We start from the raw sequence: 22,905 nt of genomic DNA, 5'->3' as shown, positions 1-22,905 counted from the left end.
ATTTCCAGAAGAATGTGCAGACGCCATAGGACATGACTTATTAAATAAATGATTTGTTGACTTTGGCTAATACAATCAGATATGTGGTGCAGCAAGTTGTTTGTTTACAATTAATGTGATATGACACCTGTTTATATGATTCAGATCAGGCAATCACAATGTACAATTAAATTAGTGAGTTTTAACATAGTGCCTTGGTCCAAATTTTCAAAACTAGGTGCCTAAGTTGCAAATGGAAAATATGCACAAGCAGGTGCAAATACACTGCTGAGTATGCAACAGTTACCCAACTCATATGAAATTAACCATTTTGCACAGGCAACAGCAGATTTTCCTAAAATGAATTACCTTTGTGTGGGCATAAATGCACAAGTTAGAGGCCCATTTTGAAAATTAGGGATTCTTTTACAGCATAGATAAAAGTTGTGAAAAGAAAAGAAGTGAAAAATGAAAATATAACAACTGCCCATGTCCCTCGTAAAGCAAATGGAAGTAATACATCCTCCCTGTGCAGAAATAGGAAAATGTGGCTAACTTAAACCCTTATTGTATCCCTATATAATGTCCATGAATCCAATGCCTACATGGTGCTCCTGTCTCATACTGTTATTGTTATACCACCCCTGAATGGCCATATACCACTGTAGTGAGGCCTTATTGAAATTCTGGGGCATCTAAAGGCCCCTCCCCCAGCCATCTGGGAGGAGCCACTCGACACAGGACTCAACTAAATACGTGGGGACAACTAAGAAATAACAGGGCAGGGAATGGAGGTCACAGGTTCAAAACTAGGGATCTAGAGGGGGACACTGAGCAGAGAACCCTGGATAGCACCCACTGCTCCTCAAAGCTGTCTAGGGAGCCAGCGGACACCGCCCAGAGGAACTCTGCCCAGATGCGTGAGACCAGGGAGGAATGGAAAGTCACAAAGCTCCTCCCTGTCCAGAATCCTCCTCCTGGTGTTGAAGTTGGCCACATGGGCCAGGAGAAGGTTGACAAGGAGGTCTCGTAACTTTGTGGAGCCACAGACAAGGTGTGCAAATATAAACAGGTGCTGGGGAAAAAAGCAGCCAGACCCTCAACAGGAGGTTCCAGAGGAGCTGGAATAGGGGCTGCAACCTGGCGCATTCAGGATAAGCGTGCACCAGGTTCTCCCTCACGCTGCAAAAGGAGCAGGCATCAGGGACTGGGGTGAACTGTGCCAGGTATATGCCTGTGCTCACAGCTCCATGAAGGAGCTGCCAACCGATATCTCCAGCGGACCATGGGACCAGGGTGGAATAGAAGCTGGCCCACCAGGGTTCCTCACCCTCTACAGGTGGTGGTAGGTCCCGCCACTTGGTATTGGGGGGGACACGAGGGTGAGGAAGTGAAACATATGGAACACGAGTTGTTCCCTAGGTGCAGTTCGAAAGTGAACCAGCTGCAAGGTACACAGTGAGCTCGGGTTGTGGAAGGGAGGGAGCAGGGACTCATGGGGCAGGGGCCTGACGTAAAAGTCTGGAGGGCCAGGGGTGAGGGGAGGGCAGGGACCACCTTTCAAAGGACCTGCTCAAGAAAACCTGAGAAGTGGGCGATAAGGCTGCCCCTATCTCCTGGAGTACATGCGGGGGGTCTGAAGGGTGGAGAGCCCCATGTGCCAACCTAGCACTTGGGGATCCAGCCAGTCCCCCGTTGTAGTCCAGGAGGTCTCCGATTCTGGTGGTTTCTGCCAGGACCAGCCTCTGGCGCACTGAGGGGGATTCTGCCACCTACACACGAAGGTAGGCGTTGTGTAGCAGAGGCTCCGCAAGGAGATCCGTCCCCTCGGTGGCCACTATGGACCTGGTTGCCAAGAGCAGCTTCCAGGTCTGAAAGAGGTCCTGGTAGAAGACTGACAGCTCAGAAAGGTCTCGTGGAAGACCTCGCGGATGGAGAAAAAAGAGCTGCTGGTTGTATCAGAGCCCTTGGAGGCGGCAGAGGAAGGCGTGTACCAACGTGCTGCACGCCGGACTCCCTGCACCGTAAAGGAGTCTCTGCAGGGCCTGAAGGCGGAAGACATGGACCTGGCTGCAGAGGCAGACCAGACCCTGTCCTCCCTCCTCCAGGGAAAAACTCAGAAGCCCTGCAGAGACCCAGTGCAGTCCCAGCCAGAAGAAATCCAGAGTTACCCTCTGGAGCCGGGCCAGGATCCCTGGGGCCAGGCTCAGAGTGTGGACAGGACTAGTTGGGGGAAAGGCACTGGAGCAGGCACCGAATGGCTTGAAGCTCGGGTGGGAGGGAGCTCATCTACCACCCGTCCCTGACCACCAGAACAGAGTTCTTGACCCGGGAAGAGGAGGCCACCAAATAGATCATCTGGCAGGCCTCCACCCGCCCCAGGTTGCCCGGGTCCTGGGCCATGAGGAGCACATCATCGGCATATGCCAACAGGACCAGCTGCAACTCCAGCTCCCAAAGCACCAACCCCGTCAACCTCTGACAGAGGAGATAGAGGAAGGGCTCAATCACTAGAGGATACAGCTGGCCTGACAGCGGACACTCCTGATGTATCCCTCACCCAAAGCTGACTGTATCAGTCAGGGTCCAGTTGAGCCTGACCAAACACTCCGCAGAGCCGTACAGCACCTGGAGAATACGCACAACCTGGGGCCCAAAGCCAAATGTCCACAGAGTGCCCAGGAGACATCCTGTCGAATGCCTTCTCCTGGTCCAGGGACAGGAGGGCGAACGACAGACCATCCCTACACCCGAGCTCTAAAAGGTCCCGGACCAAATACAGGTTATCGAAGATGGAGTGGCCAGGGACGATGTAGTTCTGATTGGGGTGGACCATGTCCACAAGCACAGACCTCAGCCACAGCAAGATGGCCTTCACTACAACTTTGCAGTCTGTGATGAGAAGCGAGACGGGGACCTCTGCAACCTTCGAAACTGGCGTCAGTTCCGAAGGTCGCGGAGGTCCCCCTTCTTGGGTAGCAAGGCGAACACGGCTCGCTTGCACGACAGAGGGAGGATCCTGCTCCCCAAGGACTCGGCCCAGACAGAGACAAGTTTCCCCCACCATTTTGGCAAGGGGCAGGAGGTAGCACTGGTGGCAGAGGGAGAAGGGAGGGCGAAGGGGAAGGCCAATCACTCCTCCCCGCTAGGCTGCGGGCAGGGGAGGAGAGTGCCAACGTGGGGGGGGGGCATGCGGGGAGGCCAATCAGTGGCGTGGGGTGGGGATACCAGCTCCTCTGGCTGCACTAGGAAGGGGAGGGACTACAATATCAGTGGAGGGGGGGCAGGGACAGGGGGTACAAGAGAAAAGTGGCACAAGCACTTAGGGAGAGTGTATGGGTGCACGAAGCAAGGGGGCTGAGTGACGGTGGGGAGCAATGAAAGGTAAGAGGAACAGGGGAGCCAACTGGGAACAGGGACAAACTCTGAAGTCTAGAGCAGGGCAGGCAAACTATCAAACACTGGAGGGCTGGGGTGGGGCAGGCAAACTAACAAACACTCCGGGGCTGGTAGGAGGCAGGCAGATTAAAGGCTTGTCTACACTGGCACTTTACAGCGCTGCTCTTTCTTGCTTAGGGGTGTGAAAAAACACCCCCCTGAACAGAGCAAGTTTCAGCGCTGTAAAGTGCCAGTGTAGACAGTGCATCAGTGCTGGGAGCCGCGCTGGTAGCTACGCCCCTCGTGGGAAGTGGCCTTTGCTGTGACTACACAAGCCACGTTAATGTGCTGCCATGTAGCCAGTGTAGACTAGCCCTAACAAAAAGAACTTCCAGAGGGCCACGGTGGAATGGGGAGAGGGAAGCCAGGGGCAGGCAGCAAGAGGAAAGGGGAAAACTGCTGCAGGGAGGCTGGTGGGCAAAACGGAGGGTGGAGGGAGCCCACCAGCCAAATGCAACTGGGCTAAGAGGGGGAAGTCCAAAGGGGAGGGAAGCACATGCATCCACGTGCGCTTGCGTAATACAGTCTATGCTCACTGCTGCACCAGTCCCAGGTGTAAAAAGATACTCCTGGGGGAATTCTGTGCCAAAAAATTAAAAATTCTGCAAAATTCTGCAAATTTTATTTGTAAAGATAATGCAATATAATCACACGAGTTTCAACTGTTTTAGTAAGTTATTTAAACTACAATACAGAAAAAAGTCACAATAACTATTCAGCATTTCCTAAACACATGAAGGGCCTTTTATATTTCTATTTGGTTTGTTAAATATATATTAAAATTACATTAGCCAAACACAAATATGTATATATGTAATTTTAATATATATTTAAACAAACCAAATTAATATAATTATAGTGTGCGCAACCCTCCAGAAATATCGACTAGTGATTATGATCATGTTGTCTTCACCCTCATTCTCTCAACATCTATTCTCCAGATGTTGTCCCCTCCTCATATTGTTCTTGTCTTCATTTAGGGCCCAGCCCACAAACACTTTTACTGCTCAACATTCTGTTTACCACCATAAGGAGTCCCATTCAATTGGCTTTATTGGGACTACTCTCTGTAAGAAGATTGAAGGCCCAGATCCTGCAAACACTTACCCATGAAGCAGGATCAGAGCCTAAACCTGAGAGGATGAGGCCCTTAGATTAAAAAACTATCTGTCTTGCACATTTGTAGTGCTTTATAAGTATAATCAGTAAAAACAATTTAAGAACATATACGGAACCCCCCCCCGCCCCCGGAAAACAGTGCTTATTATTTGATATTAATAAATATTTTGACACCTAAAATACTCTAGATGCCTTGCAAAAAAGTAAAGACATAACAAATAAGGCCCACATTTTTAATAGCAAAGGTGATTAACCATTTGAACAAACTATTAAGGAAGTCCATCTCTTAATGCCTTCAGATCAAGTCTGGTTTCTTTATAGAAGATATGCTTTAGCCAAACACAAATTATGTTGTAGTCAGACACTAGTTATTGGGCTCAGTGCAGGGGTAACTGACTAAATTTAACTATCTGTGATGTGCAGGTCAGACTAGATGATCTAATGTTCCCATCTAGCCTAAACTCTATGAACTCCTTGTCCTGACAAGTGTACAATCTAAATTCAACATGACACAGCAAATGAGGGCCATAAAGAGGGGAAGAAAAACAAGGGTGATGGTGCGATCACATAGTTACTCAGTGCGGCCCCAATCACATAAGTGTTTCCATATGGGTGGACCCTGTACCTACGCAGAGCTCCACTGACATTTTAAATTCCAGCATGCAGTACATCTTAACTTCGATGAACAACTATGTGGAATAACTTGCAGGATCAGGCCCTAAAGTATGTGCACTACACATCTTGATGCCTGTTAAATGTAGGGTGTGTGTGTTACCTTTCCACCGGATCTCTTCACTTTTTGCATCTGATATCATTACATGTGCAAACAATACCACTTAAGCCCCGACCCTGCAGTCATAACTACATGAGTTCAGTGGGGCACTGCATTGGTCTGTCCATGTGGATCTGATTGCATGGTCAGGACTAGAGCTGAGGGAAACTGTTTCCATTCTGTGAAGATTTGAGATTCTGAAAAGTTTTTCCATCCCTAAGTGGGACAAAAAGCCAAAAATTTGAAAATTTCTGTAAACTGAAAAGAAAAGAAATTAAAAATCACTTTGGGTCAATTGACACCTTTATTTTAATAATTTTGAAACATTTGATTTCAATTTTGACCTTTAAAATTTTGTAAAATGCTAGTTAGCTTAAATTTGAAACCAAAAAGTAATTTCAAACCAGAATGTTTTGTTTCATTCAAATGGAACATTTTAACAATTTCAGAACTTTTTTTTCCCAAAAATTTTCAAGTTGAGAAATTAGTTGCAACTGATCTTTTCCCACAAAAAAAATGGTTGTCAAAAAATTCCTGACCAGCTCTAAGGGGGGCCTCTATTTGTAACCTTGATTTATTCTTATTGACAGCATTGAAATGTAAGAAAGATGTACTTGTAAATTCATGTACGAAAGAAAAACAAAACCACAATTATGCAGTTTGAATCTTCAATGTAGTTAAAACATACACCGCTACCTCGATATAATGATATAATGCGACCCGATATAACACGAATTTGGATAGAATGCGGTAAAGTAGCGCTATGGTGGATCAAAGCAAGTTCAATATAATGCGGTTTCGCCTATAACGCAGTAAGATTTTTTGGCTCCTGAGGACAGCGTTATATCGAGGTAAAGGAAATATTTTTGCAGCAAGAGAATATAAAAGGTCACAAATCTGTCAGTCTCTTGCAAAATAACCAGGCATGTGTGCATTCTGTATAAAGAATCTCCCTTAGAGACAAACATGATTTATTATCCAAGTGTTTTTTGATTTTACTAAAAAAAAAAGAGACTCTGGGAAGGAGTGAAGGGTTAATTTTGTCTGCTTATTGCTGACTCTTTATTAGTAGTCACTAAAAAAGAAATGGCTCGTAATGGGATCTTGTGTTTCTATAGCTCTAGTAAAGCCATTTTTATGAGGTCACAGCTTCACAGCTCTGATGAGAAGGAAACAGATTTTAAAACAGCCACGTCTAGTGGTAGGGTTGATTTACACTTTACCTGCCTCCTGGAGCTGCTGTAGGAGATTAACACTGAAAAAGGTTAGCAAGTAGAGGCTGCACTATGCTCAGAAGACCAAAATTCAATTCTTGGGGATGCTAGTTGTTTTAGGAAATGGGACTAAGGCTTATGTTCCTCAATCTCATGAGTTTGGTGGGACCTGACTCATCATTTTTAATGTGGTGGGTTGGCAATACTTCCCATCTCATGAGCTCTCAATGACTTCACAGTAGACTAGAGGCATGCAACCTCACTTGAACCTGACAGGACCTGAATGCAAGGGTTGGTTTCAGGTTGCGTAGGAAAACTACCCGATCCACTCAGGCTCCGGTTGGGTCATCTCTGCTCATGTTTTTTTGCCCATGGAGTTGGTGCAGTGGCAGCTGCATTCCCTGCTTCTGCGGGCCACCACAACCTCTCTGCACTGTGTGCGCTGGGGAGGGAGTGTACTGATGAGTAGCAGTGCCTCACCTTGCAGCACACACAGCACAGCTCGGGGTGATGATCAGTTGGAATGGGGTATATAGCCACTGCCACACCAACCTCATGGGCAAGACATGGCTGGAGATAGATCATGGGCACAGGGCTAGGACAGCAAAAAGCACCCTCCAGGCTGAGCCCCAGGAATGAGGGGGTGGCGCTGACACGGGTTTGGGAGGAAGTTTCAGGCTAGGGTCTGGCTGGGTCTGAAAAAGACTTGATCCTCTAGGCTCATGTCAGGCTTTCAAATTAAGCCTGAGCAGATATCCACTTCAGAGTTCCACTGGATGAAGCCATTTTCTGTTTGTGACTGACTATGAGCCAAGTATTATGTTGTCCGTGACCTTTAGAAAATTATCAAGAGTCTTTAGAAGTTTCTAAAAAGCTCTGGGCCAAATGAGACCAGCCAGAGACAGAGCATTGTTGGAGTAGAATTGGGACAGGCAAAGGAGGAGATGCACCATCCATATAGCAATGGATAGAAGTATTATGATGCCAGAGACCTGGAATCTACAGAAAGGTTAATGTTCAAATCACCATTTTTATTTTTGTAAAGAAAAAAATTAGAAGTTAAAGACAAACACTAATCTTTTTTTTTTTAAGGAATGTGGGTGAATTATGGTGACTACTGTATGAAAAATCTTCCCCAAGATTTCCAGAAGTGACCAGGGATTTTGGATGCTCAACCTGAAACATGTAATAGGGTCCTTATTTTCAAAGAGTGGGTGCTCAGCACTCTTTGACAATCAGGTCCCTGTTAAGGTTTTCTCAAATTTGGCACCCAAAAATTTAAGCAACTGATATCATAACTTTGAAAATAGTGGCCCTTAACTTTGTGCTTCCTGACTTTTAAGTGTTGAAAATTAGAACCTCATTGTTACATTAACATATGCTCTTGCATTTTGTATATAAATTGATGGACTAGAGCTGCTTATGTTATGCCAACACTGGGACATCCATGTTGTTGCATAGTAATTTTTAAAATTGTTTCAACTGAGCAACAGTTAGAAGGAGAAAAGGGGGGGAACCCCATATGTAAATAGTTGGCAACCACTTAGACTTTCAGACTTGAGTTTCCAGGCCATGAGCCAACAAAGGCTAAATGCACCATGGAGGTAACAAAGTCATGTATTCAGACAGAGGTAAAAGGGAGCTGGGTGCATTGTTGGCCAGGTGTTTTCGAAGCACAGTGGAAATGCTATCCTCTGGCCCTGACCCAACTGAAGGTAACTGATGTGCATAGAAAATAGTGTAGGAGAAGAGATAACCGTGGAACATAGAAAAATGAGGGAGTACAAACTTCACGAAGAAATTAAAAAAAAAAGTGATGCTTATCACCAGAGATGAGAGTAATAACATACAAGAAATATAGACCTGGGGTGTTTACTCCAGATTTTACATTAAAGAAGTCCACTAAAAATGGAAACAGCTGGAAAATGTATTGTTCTTGCCCCTTAACCTTCCATATCTTGTTCAAAGATCAGCCAGAGTCCCAGTGTGTTTTCCTTGTATGCCGAGTATGTAGTCATTATTATGCATTTTAAAAATACTTATGAGATGTGTTTTTAGGACACATCGAAGTTAGTGGAACAACTCCCATTGGTTTAGGGGGCTTTGCAGCAGGTCCTCAATAAACTCTGCAGCTCTAGCTTTGAAAACAAAATGCCAGAGCATTTCTTAGTTTGAAATGGCTGAACTGAGTTACCGGCCACATGACTTAGAATTTTAATCCTCCAACCATGTAAAAGGCCCCAGTTAAACAACATTGATTTCCCTTTTCCTTAGTCATGGAAAATTTTTATGTCACAAAAGGAAGCAATAAAAGCACATCCATGATAACCATAAAAATCACCAGAGAGAAAATGAAGTTTTCAGTTTCATTACTTTTCTTTGGTGAGATAATTAATTGCAAATGAAGAAAAGTGCAGATTCAATTAAGTAATAAAATAGAGGAGTTAAAAGCCACAGGGGATCTCTAGTTTTCTTATGTTAAAGCAGGGTCCACCTCCAAGCTTCATTGACTTGTTTATACTGTATAATGGTGTTTCATTTCTTTGAACCAAGGATGTCAGCATTAGCTGATCATAATTAGGAAATCGGGTTTAGAGAAACCTCTCAACTCAAATGAGATTTTCCTAAATGTAGCATCCCCACCCCCAGGAATATCCTGAACTACCTGCAAACACTTCTGGCACAAAGCAAAGATGAAAAAAATATATATTTTTAATAAAGGGCCAGATCTTCTGCTGATACAAATCTGTGTAGCTTCCTAGAAATGCAAGGCATGATCTTGTAAGGGGCTGAGCCCTCTGCCCTGATACAACAGAGCACTTAACTATGTGCTTAACTTTAAGCATCTGAGTAGTCCTCCCATACTTCCAGTAAAGCACCTGCTTGAGTGCTTTGCTAGATGGGGGACAGAGTACTCAGCAGCTTGTACGATGGAGCCCGTGAAGTGCAGCGAGATTCACTTTAAAAAGAGAATCAAACTTTTTCAGAGCTTAAAAAAATGTTCATTTTGGGATTGGACTGTGCAATAAGGTGATGGCTTGGGTCTTATTTTATTCAACAAAGCTGACAACATTTTGGCACCTGAGGTGGGGAACTTAAATGACGCCCCCATTCCCCCTCGCTTGGGCCAAAACTTTGAAAGGTCTCAATTCTGCCTTCTTCCTGTTCTACTCCTCTCATGGTACTGCTCTGCTACCTACCCCAATAAAGGAGAACTAACAACTTAAAATGCCTTGTTCAAAAATTTTAAGTAACACTTAACTTTCAAACGCCTGAACAGCAAATGTAACTTTTCTTGTCTGCATAGTAAACACTAAAAGAACAGGAGTACTTGTGGCACCTTAGAGACTGGCATTTTTATCTGTTTGAATAATCCAAGTGGTGCTTTCCGTGCCTTCTTGGTTGCAAAGATTTGAATTGCTTCCTGAAGGGCCACAGTCTGGGCCAGCTCATGCTCTATTGAGATGGTTGCAAGGCTGACCAGCCTCTCCTGTGCCATTGTGGAGCGTAGATATGTTTTTATTAACTTCAGCTTGGAGAAGCTGCGTTCTCCACTGGCAACTGTTACAGGAAGTGTTAGACGTATGCACAGAGCAACAAAAGCATTTGGAAAGAGGGTGGTCATCTTATTTGTGCACATATATTCCAGAATAGCCTTTGGAGTTGATCCTGCTGAAATGTATCTTGAAAGGGCTTTCAGTTCATCACCTAAATCACCCACATCAATATCGCGCATGTCATCATGTGTCAACACTGTCTCTAGTGCCCTGCATTGCTGCAGTAGGTCTTCTTCAGGTATAGTGAGGAGTTTTGGAATATCATACAACATCCCAAATATACTGCTGTGTTCCTTGAGATGCATGAAACATTCTTCAACTGACTCTATTGCACAATCTATCACCTGGTTAAAGAATTCAACTTTGAATTGTTGTTTGGGGTCTCATATGGGATTATACCATGCCTTGTAATCAAAATGTCTTCTTCTTCGGTGACTCTTATATTCTTGAATGGGTGGGTAAATAGTTTCAGTGTGAAGTTCCTCTGCCAACTTCTGTGCACTCTTAAGAATGTTTTGAAATCCCTCATCTGATCGGTAAGACTGTAGGTATGACTTTGCTTTGTCCAGTTATTCCATTGCTCCAGATATATCAAGGTCAACACCATGTAGACTCTTGCTTACAACATTTAGTTCAAACAGTATGTCATGCCACAACACTAATCCACACAGAAATTTGAAGTTATGTTTGTTTCTGTGATTCCATTTCCCTCTGTCACTATTCCCCCATGAACAATTCCTGTCAAAGCATTATCCTCCATAATGGCAATTATGGCATCATCTATCTTCCCAATTTGGTGTTTATAGGCTTTATCGCCTCCACTCGACTTTCCCATCATGTGTCAGTCAGTGGTTTCAATGTCAGAGAGGATGTTCCCAGATGTTGCTTCAAAATTTGCCATCGACGAGTTGGTGCAGAGAAAAATACATAGATGCTTTGAATTACATTAAAAAATTCAGCAGCTCACTAGAAGCTGATGCTGCATCACTGACCACCAAGTTCAATGAATGAGAACTGCATGGGGAAAAAAACCTCAAGGGTTTAACTCCTCTGTTCTTTCCTCTCATGTTGGCACCATTATCGTAGCCCTGACCTCTCATGTCAGCTATCGCAATTCCCGTATCTTCCAGCTTTTTAAGAAGCACATTTGTCATACCAGCTCCTGTAGGATCATCAATGTCAATAAAGTCTAGAAAATGCTCTCTGACAGTCACCATTGCAGGGACATTTTCACTAGGTTCTGTTGTTGTTACAAAACACACCACTAAAGTCATTTGTTCTGTATGGCTGATGTCAGGTGTGCAGTCCAGAATAACAGAGTAATATCTTGCTGACTTCAGATCTGCCACAATCTTCTGTTTGACTTTTGTTGCCAGTAACTGTATGATCTCATTTTGAATTGTTTTTCCAAGGTAGTGGTGTGGGTACATTTCTTGGGTGGTGACTCTTCTTAGATGCTCCTGAAGTACAGCATCAAACTCAGCCGTCAGCTCCACAATTTTAAGGAAGTTTCTGTTGTTTGGCACATACAGCTAATCTGAAGTGCCATGCAGTGCTAGGTTTTGGGTAGCAAGCATTCTCACAATGGCAATGAGCCTTTTCAGAACATTTTGCCAGTAAAGAGACTCTGATGCAATCTTCTCTTGATGCTGGTCATCTACGGTGGCCTTTAACCTTAGTTTCATCTCAAGCCCTTTCCACCTATGGAATACTCTCTGGTGATTTGCTGCCTTCTCATGGCATGCCAGATTTCTAGCCAAAATTTTCCAGTCCTTTGTTCCTGTAGAACCCAATGTGGCTGGAACATTAGACTGGAAGAGTTTGCAACAAAAACAGTATGCAGCATTCTGGGTTTTTGAGTACATAAGCCATGGCCTCTCCACTTTGTCACCATTGGGGATTTCACGCCAGTAATGTGTTGGATGGAAACTTCTATTTTCATTGTCTTTGGGAAACATGAAGTTTTTCATTTGCTGTGGCCCATTCAAGGAAGTCCCTCAGGCTGCTGCTCAAGTGGGTCCACAGTCCTCTGGACTTAAGGAACTAAACTCAGCAGCAGCTGTTTCTTGCGCCTCCACCACACTCTTCTCTGATCTACACTTTTCTTCAGGAATGTGCATGGTTACATCCATTTGAGATGGAGATATGGATGCTGCAGTAGCTGCTAGGTCACCTGCACTCTGACTAACTGGAAGATCAGGCATCTCCTCACCACTCACATCCTCACTGGGGCTGGAAGGCTCACTGTGAACATTCGTGTCTATGTATCTCTGGAGAGCTCCTTCCTGCTTAGATAGAAAAGCTTCCTTTGCTTGCTTTCTTTTTCTGAATGCTGCCCCAGAGGGGCATTTTCTTCTTTCACTCATGACTGCTGTTCTGTGCCAGCTATAGTGGCTCTCAACGCTCAGTTGAAGGGGAAAAATAAGCAGGCTGGTAGCAGGGCCTGAGTGAGGGAAGATATCAGCATCTTAAGGGCCTAACTGGCTCCTACTACTTCAGTTGACTGCCTGTTCTCCTCAAGTGGGTTCAGGGAAGCAGCAGGAAACAGGAAGCTCCCTGAGAAGCTGGTGTTAATCAGTCCAGGCTCCTGGGAGTGCCAGAGAGGTGAGGTACATAAGAGGCTCCTCCTCCTCTCTTACCCTGCAGCTCCTGCTGCTTTCTGTTATTCCCTCTGACCTTTTCTCCTGCCTGCCTGTTATGTCTCTTGTGCCCTCCTTCCTCCAGCACAGCACTCCACCATCTCTGTGCATCTAGAGCAGAGAGAATACATATGCACCAGCAGCAGACACAATTTTCTACACTCTGGGTTCTAGTGGCGCCCCCCACAGTCTGGCACCTGAGGCGGCTGCCTCAGTTCACCTCATGGTAAGGCCAGCCTGGATTATACACCGCTAAGACTATAGTTTCAGGCAGACATAAATACTGTAGCTGGGGATGCAAGTGTTCACAATTGTATTCCTAACTGAATTGCAAATATGAGAGAAAAATTGCACCTCAGCTCAGGACCTCAGCTCAGCTGATGAAAATATAGCTGTGGGTGTGGGTGTAGGTGTGAGAGAGAGAGATTGACCCCCTACACATATATTACAGTATGTACTATAAAAACTATTGTGGGTGGAATCCTGGCCCCACTGAAGTCAATGGAAAAACTATAGACTTAACTGGAAGTTTTTCCACAGACTTCAGTGGAGCCACAATCTAGGCGCTTTATCTAGGAGATGTAGTTTCTACACTTAACCCTAGCCACTGAGATCCAGCCATGCTGCATTTGGTGCAGGACCTCAGGTGGCTGGAGGGGCAAAGATGTCTTTTAGCCACCTCTGAACTTCTCCATGCCTGAGGTCAGCCAGGGGCCAGTTCAGCCTTCTGCATAAATTACAGCAGCCTCAGGACTTCTCTAGCTTACATCTCCAGTAATACCTCCCAAGGGACAACAAAGCAGCTGCGGATCAGCAGAGCTCCGCAGTGCTCTGGCCATGCCTCGTTCTACCTTAATACACCACCCTAGGCGAGGGGATGGAGGCATAAGCAAGAGGAATCATTCCCTAGTAGCACTATGAGGGCAGCTTTACATCCATTTTGTGCTGTGGAGCAGTGTAAAGGGGCAAAGGACCTTCCTTTTAAAGACTTATTAAAGTCTTTAATAAGAATTTTTAAAAAGCCATATGTTCATTTCATTAAAAGCTGCCGGCTCCAAAATGTGTGGGTTTGAAATAATTCTCAGAAGTCTGTCTGCAGAAAGATAACTCACTATTTCTCATAAATCAGGCAACTTCGTTTGGTTGCCAAGACATTCAACACATTTTTTTTGTTTAGCTGTTCATTTTTATTCCTTCAGGCTACATTTAACCAAATAATTTGACCATAAATCTCATCTGGCACTGTCAATCATTGTAAAGGAGGCCTTGTTTAGAAATGGTAAGGATCAGTACATTCTTATTAGATGACAATTCTCAACTGTCCTTCATTTTCAAAGCAGTAAAATGGAAAACAGTTCTTCTCCAAGTTGATCAGAAGGGCAGCCAAATTCTGATGTTATACAGTAAGATCTTGAACTGGGAACTAGGATGCTATTTTAATCAGTGGACTTATTACAGGTCTGTTCAGGGAGGTATATTTAGAACTGGATGAGCTGTTTCTCCACTGCAGCCATAATCTAAAAAACGATACAAGCAGAGCATTTCTCAGATATATTCTTTTGCACTTTGGCAAACACAGCAAAGGAAAATGTACAAACTAACTATCAACAAGGTCAGGATTAAAATGTGTGAAAAGGCCTCTATGTAATGTAGAGCTTGATCCATCATTGCTATTTAATCACGTCCTCTAGGCACCATTGGATTATTTTAGTGAATCACTTAGATCGGTGCACCAAAATAAGAAGTTATTTCATCACCAGTTACTGTTGCAGAGTAAGGTGTATGTGGAATATATTTAAGAGATAATCTCAAAGCAATTGACTATGAACAGAGTAAAAAAGATTCCTGAAGTATTGATACAGAGCTGGGTACGTATTCAGAAGGAAAGCATTTCTGCAATGTAACATTTTCCCAGCCACACAATAGAGGAATAGATTTTCAGAAGTGTCCAATAATCACAATTGGGGCCAGATTTTCAGAAGAGCTCAGCTCTCATTTAGGTGCTAACATAAGTAGCCAGATTTTGAAAGATGCTCAACATCCCCGCGTGCTGAGCTCTTTTGGAAATCTGGCACTAAGTGTCACAATGGAAGCTGCTGGGTGCTGAACATTTTTTTTAAACTCAGGCCATTATTAAAGTACCAAAAGGAAAGCTGACCACTTTTGAAAATCTGACCCAGAGTGAGCAGCTTCCTCTAATTTTGTAATGGTTGTTTGTGTAAGGAAAGGGAACACTTTCATTCTTACTCACACGGAAGAATGGTGACATAGCTGAACAACATGTTCAAACCAGGCTCATCCAAGAAGATGCTGATGAATACATTTACACTAGCACAGTAACTAACAAGAATTTAACTCATACTTAAATAAGTTTGTGTTACCTTTATCACCAGTCTGATAGAGAAATTAACTGCTTTTGTCATACATACCCAAGGACTGGCTTCATTCATCAGCCAGGAGTCTGAATTCAATCTGAATCTGAACTTCTGACCTGAGCTAGAATTCCTTGAAGATATTGTACAAAACTTTATTACTGGACAATATATAACAGCATGTGCATTCCTTGGGATGCCAAGGATCTGCCAAGGATATTTTGCTTTACTTCATGCTGATTAGATCACAACTGGAGTACAGTGTCCAATGCTGGGTACCACATTTCAGGAAAGATGTGGACAAATTGGAGAAAGTCCAGAGAAGAGAAACAAAAATGATTAAAGGTCTAGAACACATGACCTATGAGGGAAGATTGAAAAAATTGGGTTTGTTTAGTCTGGAGAACACTGAGCGGGGACATGATAACAGTTTTCAAGTACATAAAAAGCTGTTACAAGGAGGAGGGAGAAAAATTGTTCTCCTTAACCTCTGAGGATAGGACATTGCAGCAAGGGCGGTTTACGTTAAACATTAGGAAAAATTTTCTGTCAGGATGGTTAAGCACTGGAATAAATTGCCTAGGGAGGTTGTGGAATCTCCATCATTTTTTTAAGAGCAGGTTAGACAAACACCTGTCAGAGATAGTCTAGCTAATGCTTAGTCCTGGAATGAGTGCAGGGGACTGGACTAGATGACCTTTCAAGGTCCCTTCCAGTCCTACGATTCTATGACAGCTTTACGATTGACTGCTACCAGCTCTTCAGTTCAGTATTGCTCATCCACTTGTGGTTCTCCCTCAGAAAGCTAAGGAAACTGAATTCTGGACCACTGTGTCCACTAATCCTCTGCAATGAGTTCTAAGATGTTGGAATTCTTCTTCTCTTACTCCATGTCCCCATCTCCTCCAACTTTGAGTGACTACCATCTTTTAGTACCCTCTCCACTGACTTTTAGAGTCTTTCTTTTGATGAAGTTTGGTAATAGCTACCTTTGTTCAATGGTTTTCCCTGTGTTCAAGCTCCATTGAGCTCTGGGGAGAAAAGGTCTATTAGGAAATTGAATATGGTTCCCTGATTCTGGGCTACCCTGGCCCAGGTATTGGTTAAGGTAGCTTAAAGATCTTACACTAGTGGAGGATCAGTGTAGTGGAGGTCTTCTCCACTGCATATGCTGGGGTGGTTCATGGGGGAGTGAGGGGGCAGCTAAAGCAAGAACCATCTCCAGTGTGTTATGCCAGTGGACATTCTCCTTTGGGGGAAGTCTCAACTGGTCATTTACAATGAGAATAAGGCCTATCTGAGCAGGGTAAATACAAGAGAATTTGGCTCGGTGTCTATTAAATGTGAAACCTGCAAATGCTTCAGTACTGTTTACAATGCTCACTGATGTTTTCTCCATTATTATTGTACCTTTTATTTTTTGTATTTGTCTAATTTTGATTTTTTTTTAAATGGTGAGAATTTGGTGTTCCTTTAAACAGCAGGCCCAACAGCACTCAAAACTGGAATCCGTCCATTTACTTACAGAATGGGCACAGCTTGAGCAGCCGCAGTGTAAGCTGCCCCCATCAATGGGCCTCAGTACTGACGGAGAGGGACAACCTGCTGTTTTTCCCAAGTCCGAGGGACTTACCTCCCTCACCTTTCTGGTAGTTTGTGCACCTACTCCCTTGACTGCACAAGCTGCTCCACCCCCTCTCTGTCCACCCTGCATTAACCCTTCCCATGTGGGGAGGAAGGAGGGCATCCCATTGTGCCACCCAGCTGCTGAGATTCACTCCTTCTGTCTGAGCAACTGAATCACTTCCACTCATCTTTTAATGCTTTTTAAAAGCTTTCCCTTCAACTGACAAAGGTACAAGGACAGCTTGGTGGTTAAGCACCGCACTGAGACTCACTGGGTTCCATTCCCAGCTCTACCATGGACCCGGGCAAGTCACGTAGGCCCACATCCTATTTAGGCATCCAACTCCCCTTGATTTCAGTTGGAATTAGGTGCCTAAATACCGTTGAGTTCTTGTCCTTAATCTCTCTGTCTCAGCTCCCTCTCTGGAAAGAGAGGTAGCAATACTTCCTCCCCCTCTGTTTTGCCTGCATTTTGTCTAATTACATTGAAAGCTCTCTGAGGCAGGGACAGTCTTTCACTTCATGTTTGTACAACACTAAGAACAATGGAGCCCTGGGTATAGCCTCCAGGAGCTACTGTAATACAAATAATAATTTCATAATTTTCTCTTGCCTTTAGTGCATTGTTCCATTCCCAATCCCCTCACCACATGACAGCTAGAATTCCCTCTGGCATCTTTACCAGCTTGCAGTTCCACCTGCCTTTTCTTTTCCACCTTTATATGCTTGCCTGGATGAGTGACTATGGACAACTTGCTGTAAAGATCCTTTATTTATATATCTTATATAAAAGTGTGTGTTACACTGTGCAGCATATCCTGGTCTCTACATCTGAATGCGCTGCCTTACAAATGCTCTAGGGGATGCTGAGCTTTGAACAGAATCTAAGAACTGGTGCCCAAAGCAGTAAGAAAACAGTCTATTGCCTGGCAGTGAAATTTTTCCCTGGATCAAAGTCAATTTATAATATGAACACAGGCTAACTAGAAAAAATACGGTTTCCTTTATTAACGCATACAGAGACATAAGACTCTCTTTGCATGCAGCCATAATCTAAGTAGTGAGGAAGGGAGCAAAAAGTCATAGGAAACAGGAAATGGCCATTGTACTGGGTACAGAGTCAGCTTCTTTGTACAAACCATTTGGCTTAGTAAGAGACACTTGTTCAGATAGACACACCAGCCAGGCTTTATGAGCTTGTGTAGGGTAAGCCAGAAACATATTCATGCTACAAAAAATTATGTTTGCAAAAAGAGTAGCAGGTGAATAGATGACCCAACTGGCATATGAATTGGGCACCATATTTATCAGCACAAAGATGTTCACTAATACTATCACTTAGCCCTTCTACCGTAATTTAGATGCTCAAAGCTCTGTACAAACATTAAATAATTAAGTGAGATCCAGGAGGTAAATGTTATTCCTATCTTACCTGTGGGGAAAATGGAACAGGACAGTTAAGTGTCTTGCTCAAGGCCATGCAGCAAATCAGTGACAGAGCTGACACTAGACCTGTGGTGTTTTGCCTCCCAGGCATCTGCTAAGTCACAGTAAGGGCTTGTTTTTCAGGGGGCACCAGGCACCTGCAGCTCCCACTGATATTGGGTGGAATTGTGGAGCATCTTTGAAAAATCAGGCTCTAAGTAACACTGATTTTGATGCTGCACAGCACAGGTTTCAAGTGTTTCACAATAAAAAATGCTGAAGAGGACAGGGAACTCTGCTGAGTCCACCCCCACAGTCACAAGAGTGTGCTGCTCCATGACTGAAATATCCCAGCTGCCAAGAAGTAGAAGAAAGGGGTCTGAGGAGAATATGTAGCTGAGCACATAGTTGCTGGAAGTAGGGGTGCTACCACACCCCCTGGCTTCAAGTGGTTTCCATTATATACAGGGTTTACAGTTTGGTTCAATGGCTCTCAGCACTCACTATACAAATTGTTCCAGCACCCCTGGCTGTGCACTGCACTTAAGCTTGCATCTCCTCAGATGCTCCTTGTCTATGTCCCATCCTTTATGACCCTTGTGAATAAGGGAGCTGGCTTGCACAGGGCTTGAGAATGACTGTCACCCAGTAGAGAGGACTAATGCTCCAATGTACTTATGCCTACAGACAGGGCTACCAGCATCGGGGCACAGCCACCTTGGCGAGCCTGCTGTGCAGCAGACATTTGTTATCTTCTCAGTGTTAGTGTGAGGCTATGGAAGAATTAGGCTATGCTTTTAGGATAGACATTTATTCATGTAGACTGTAGTGCTATTCATATTCTAGAAGCCTGATTACAACCATGTTATTACACTGAGGACTTTGCTGAAAGGGAAAAACCTCAATGGTGCAGGGAGCTATGTGTTGTTAGCAGCTGATGGCAGACCAGCAGAGCCTGTAGCAGGCCCATGAGTATGAGAGTGGCAAGGAGGGGGGTAGTGACAGAGCAAAATAAATAAGAGGGGGGAAAAGGAGTGAGACATGAGGTTAGCAAGGGTGTGGGGTAGATGACTGGGCCCTGCAGCACGACTGGGGGATTCCTTCCCTTTATTGGGTTGGAGAGCCAGAAGAGCCCAATCCAAAGGAGGCTGAGGGCAAACCAAGGTTGGGAAGAGCTCTGTACAGGAAGTAGAGCTCTATCTAGGGAAGGGGGGAGGGTACCAGGGCAAGTTACTGTGAGGGACTGAGTCAGTCTGATTGCAGTCAAGGTCTGTTCAACTTCCCAAATGAGAATACAGCTGTAAGGTCTTCCATGTAGCTGCTCAATGCCGGCAGGAGAGAGCTCTCCTGCCAGTGTAATTAAACAGCTACCTCCGTTCGTTGGGGGTGATGTCGGCAGGAGATTGTCTCCCACCGACATAGTGCTGTCCACACCGGCACTTTTGTCAAAAGTTTTACCACCAAAAGTGCTAGTGTAGACAAAGTCTTAGGCTGGATCTCTTCTTTGGTGCTTTTTAAAGTCCTGCTTCTTTGTCACTTTGCAAAGGACACTCTGAAATCAGGTGTTAATGTTCAGGGATGATATCCTGGCCATTGCCTTCAAAGGAACCAGGATTCTACCCCAGGAGTTCAGCTCATCCGTGACGTTAATGTTAGCCCTACTGACTACATCAGGCCCTGAAATTGGGTAAAGAAGTAAAGAGTGAAACTGTCATAGTACCAGAAAAGCAAACAATCAGATATCACCATAAAAAGTACGTACGACATAAATACAGCAATCACCTTTGAAACTCTTCAAATGCCTGAGATAATTAAACACTGCAGACCATCTAAGGAAGTACTGATATATTTTAAAATGGTAACCACTGGGCAGTGGATCAATTCCAGCAAGCAGTATTGTAAAATAGCACTGCTGGGGTGAGTGAATTGGGATCCAAGTTCTGGGTCAGTGTAGAATGAGCTACTGGGTCACTCTCTTCACTAGGATGGAACAAGCCAGGAGGGATCAAAACATTTACTCCCTACAAGTACAGCCAGCCAACAAAAGAGAGTCAGAATGATACACAGTAAAACAGGATGTAAAACATAGGGGGAGGTCACACGCACAAGGAAACAGGAAGGCATCCTTACAAAAATGGTAACCTGTATACACAGTGCTAGTACAACTGCTCGTCTGCAGGATATGGGGAGGGGAGCAAACGAAGGGAGAGCCATACAAGGCACAGGAACAGTGCTATGTTTAGAATTTTAAAGTAAAAGTGTGCTAAGGTCCCATGTTATCTACAGATTATTAAATACAGCAAAGCATCTTATAAGTCAAACTAGTAACTACAACTACAACCTAGTAACTGTGTCAGATGGAGCAGGCGAGTGGTATGTGTGCTGTCTTCTGGGGTTTTTTTAATAAGAAAATATTCCTGAGAGAAAAAATTCACTGTATCTCACTCCATAGCCCAGCTCTCCCAAGCTGGCTGAGGCCTGTGCAGCACAGAAACTTGGGTTGAGGGAGGGCAGGAAAGGTGCTTCTAACGCACCTTTCTGGTCCTGAAACCCTGACGCTAATTGGGATCCAAAATGAGGGGCTGCCCCACCCACCAGGGATCACCAGAGCCTTGTTTCTAGCCCATCCAGGAGCACCTGCCCAGAGGCATGGTTGGGGAAGCATATGGTGTAGAGCTGGCTAGTCTGGCTTTTTGTCAACTTGGGATTTTTAGCTGGCTTGTCAATGCAGCTGTCTATCCTGTTTGCCTCATTGGCATGGGGGCCAAGAGCAGTCCTATGTATTTAGTACAACTAAATGTAACCCACATACCTCCTGGGTGTTGTGCTCTGTCCCCTCTAGTGGCACCAAGACTACTTAGAGAGAGATTAGTGAGTCTGGTCTACAGCCTTAGCTAAGAGCCATATGGCTTTAGGCTCATGCACTTAACTCCAGAGGTCCCAGATTCAATCCCGCCCACCGATGACCAGGGTCCAGGGTCTGTCGGTGTTACATAAACTCAGCTATACGTGTCACGATAGGCCTATTCTGGCTCCAGGTATTTTATATTTATATATATATTTATATAAAACAGTTTTCATATTATACAAACTCTTGCAAAGCCTCCTACACGTGAGGGTTCCCTCCCCAAGTACCGTGTAAGTAATGAATCCAGATTGTAATACAATAATTGTATTTGTAGAGCTCAAAGATAGACATGTTTCTTCATATATGTCTAGAAGCCAGTTTAAATAACCACCTCTTTGCACAGACAGGCTCATTCCTCTGCTGGAGCAGAGGTTGGAACAGCTGAGGGAGGAAGGCAGGCAAAATTAGCTCCAAGCCACCTTCCCCAATCCTGGGGCTGGCTGGGGGGTTACACCCACTGCTTAATTTGTAATTAAAGAGGTGCCAGGGCTCAAGCAATTTTTTTTACTTTCGTAACTGATGCAGCAAGCCCAGAGGTGCCGGGACTATGAAGTGCCAAGCCCAGAGGTGCCGAGGCTCAGCCCTGGCACCAATTAAGCACTGGTTACACCCACCCTCGTCAAGAGCCAAAGCTGCCCAAGGGCTGCTCTACCTTCCACCTACTTGTAAAGACCCACCTATGCATCGCTACGCCAGCAGGGATCACCAGAAGACAGTGCACTCCACCCCCCAACAGCCCATCATGTTCCTTCTACACCCCACTCCATGGACTGATGTAAAGCCAAAGATTCCCCGGGCTGACGTGATTCCCAGCTATCCTTTTAAAGCAGCTTTAAGGTCACTTTATGCCACTCTGACACGGGGAGCGGGAGAGGATCTGGCCCTTAATCTACAAAATCTGTAATTCTAGCGACAATATTTCTTGATGTGCAAACTTTTTAGCATGGCAAGTTTTCTTGCTTTATTCTCCTCCTCCTATAATGTAATAAAAGCAAATACTCATCGGACATTTGATTTTTACACAAAAAGTGGTGCTTGGCCTTGTGAGAGCATAGATTGGAGTGGTTTGGGTTCCAAGGCGGGCTTTGTGCCCACCTCTCTCAGGCTCTCTAGATATTACCTTGTTTCCAATTCTGGTTGTTCAAGCTGTGGGATACAAACATTGAAAATTCCAGGTAAGTTTTCATTTTCCTGGTGAGTGTATTTTCAATGCTGACTTCATGGAAGAGATATTTTTTAAAGGAATAATTGCTTCCAGATGTGCGTTCATATTCCACTCTGATAGAACACTGCACTGTTTGCTAAGGTTACAGTACCAGAGGCTATATCTTCCCCTTGAAGCTGCATCTTTAATAAGAATGGGGAGTACTGCATATACCATGTACATAGTCCTAAGAGCTATGAAAAACATCCTCTATCACATGAAATCACTTTATCAAGCAGAACAATTAAACTCAGAGCAATGACATGACATTGAAAGAGCCAAGTGTAAGATAAGGCTGGATATAAATGGACGGGATCCACAGACACAGCCCACTCAAAGATGGACATTTCAATAAAGTCTATGATCTTTGCTCCCACCGAGCACTCTTCGAATAGTCTCAAAAATGCTTCTTGAGAATCTGAATATCCTTTCCAACTCCCAACACAAAATGATGGGGGAGGAAGGGAGGAGAGACTGTTGTAGCCAGGGTGACAATGAACAAATAAGTCTGCCACCATACAGCTAAGAACCATTTCATAGGCCCTGATCCAGTAAAACACTTAAGCACACACATAAGTTTAAGCGTTAGAACAGTCCCACTGAATCCAATAAGACTACTTTTGCACCTAGAGTTAGGCACATACTTCAGTTC

General features: G+C 44.4%; 1 protein-coding gene across 4 annotated transcripts in view; it reads right to left on the bottom strand.

Annotated features, from left to right (window-relative positions):
• SOCS5 (suppressor of cytokine signaling 5) overlaps positions 1-22,905 on the bottom strand; it is a 108,686-nt gene that overhangs the window by 3,946 nt on the left and 81,835 nt on the right. Inside the window, exon 5 of one of the 4 annotated variants that reach the window (XR_010599928.1) lies at positions 12,428-19,818. The exons of the other annotated variants lie outside the window; for them this stretch is intronic. The gene's annotated coding sequence lies outside the window, so the exon portion shown is untranslated. Of the gene's footprint in view, positions 1-12,427; positions 19,819-22,905 lie in introns of those variants that run through there. 4 annotated transcript variants of the gene reach the window in all.

The sequence above is a fragment of the Chrysemys picta genome, chromosome 3, assembly GCF_011386835.1.
Source record: "Chrysemys picta bellii isolate R12L10 chromosome 3, ASM1138683v2, whole genome shotgun sequence".
Lineage (NCBI taxonomy): Eukaryota > Metazoa > Chordata > Testudines > Emydidae > Chrysemys > Chrysemys picta.
The sequence above is the reverse complement of the archived record's forward strand: the minus strand, read 5'-3'. Positions and strand labels throughout refer to the sequence as shown.